The sequence below is a fragment of the Chaetura pelagica genome, unplaced genomic scaffold (genome assembly GCF_000747805.2).
Source record: "Chaetura pelagica isolate M959 unplaced genomic scaffold, ChaPel_1.0 scaffold743, whole genome shotgun sequence".
In the NCBI taxonomy this organism is placed as follows: Eukaryota; Metazoa; Chordata; class Aves; order Apodiformes; family Apodidae; genus Chaetura; species Chaetura pelagica.
The window spans coordinates 206559-208207 of NW_009952703.1; positions in this window are offsets into that span (position 1 = coordinate 206559).

A 1649-nucleotide genomic window follows, 5' to 3' on the forward strand; every position below is an offset into this window, starting at 1 on the left:
CTCCATCCCTGCTCCATCCCCAGCTCCATCCCAGCTCCATCCCCAACTCCATCCCAGCTCCATCCCCAACTCCATCCCAGCTCCATCCCCAACTCCATCCCAGCTCCATCCCCAACTCCATCCCAGCTCCATCCCCAACTCCATCCCAGCTCCATCCCCAACTCCATCCCAGCTCCATCCCCAACTCCATCCCAGCTCCATCCCCAACTCCATCCCAGCTCCATCCCCAACTCCATCCCAGCTCCATCCCCAACTCCATCCCAGCTCCAGCCCCAGCTCCATCCCAGCTCCATCCCCAACTCCATCCCAGCTCCAGCCCCAGCTCCATCCCAGCTCCATCCCCAACTCCATCCCAGCTCCAGCCCCAGCTCCATCCCAGCCCCACCTCCATCCCCAACTCCATCCCAGCTCCATCCCTAGCTCCATCCCCAGCTCCAGCCCGTCCTGGCACTCAGCAGATGATGGGGATCCATTTCCCCTTCCAGGTCTCCTCAGCACTCCCTTAATGAGCTTTGTTGTGACCACAACCAGTGTCAGAGGGTATGAAAGAAAATGTGATCTGAACCAGCTCGGTGGCAGTGACAAGGACATGGGGACAAGGAGCCCCTGGCAAAGCCAAGGCAGCACAGGCAGAGAAATGGTATCAGACAAGTGGAGCAGGGGAGAACGGGATGGATCCACAGGCAGGGAAGAGCTGAGGGATCCTGGCTCCCTGGGCTTGAGCATCCCAGCCTCTGGAGCTGCACCCAGGGAGAAGCTGGAGGATCCCAGGTCCCTGGGCTTCAGCATCCCAGCATCTCACCTCCCTGTGCCCACAGGAGGTGTCAGGACCTGCTGGTGGCTGGGGCTGCAGGGAAGTGTTTGCCTTCCCTGGTCACATCCACGGGTGTCTCTTCTCATGGAGCTCCAAAGCAGCTTCAGGGTGTGACACAGTGACAAGGAGAGGCAGGAGGGACAGCCTGGCAGGGCAGCAGCACCACAGGCAGCCCCACAGACCCCTGCCAGACCCAGCCACAGCCCAGCAGCCTCTGAAGTGAGTTTGTTTGGTCTCTGCCCCACGCTTCCAGACATGGGTCCCATCCTGAGCACCTTCACATCCTCCCACCCAGAGGAGCTGCCCTGTGTGTGTCCCAGATGAGCAGCTTTTTCTAGACTCAGGGTAAAACAAGTGAGGGTGGCAGGAGACAGCCAGGGTGGAATTGGTGCCTGGGAGTGTTCCAGGACAGTGGCTGAGCAGCAGCCAGGGGTTTTGCACAGCCCCACACTAATTGCTGGAGCTAATGAAGCCACACGCTCAGCTCAGTGACTTTCTGCAGGGTTTCCAGCCACCTTCAGCTTCCCAGGTGCTGTTCTCAGCTCTGCCAGATCAATGGCAAGATTTGGACTCTGTGATCTTACAGATCCTTTCCAACCATGACAATTCTGCCTTTTCCAGGATGACAAAAAGAGTAGAGATGGTCCGGAAGGGGGTGCAAAAACCAGGGCAGCCCCAGAGCTGGTGAGGAGCACCCAGATCCAAGGGTGATGAGAAGGGGAAATCCCAGGCTGGAGGAAATCCCAGCTATTCAGGTGTGTGATGTCAATGCAACACAGATTCAGCAATCCAGCTCTTCCCAAGGTGTGTGCCTGCCTTCCTGCAGGCCATGGCC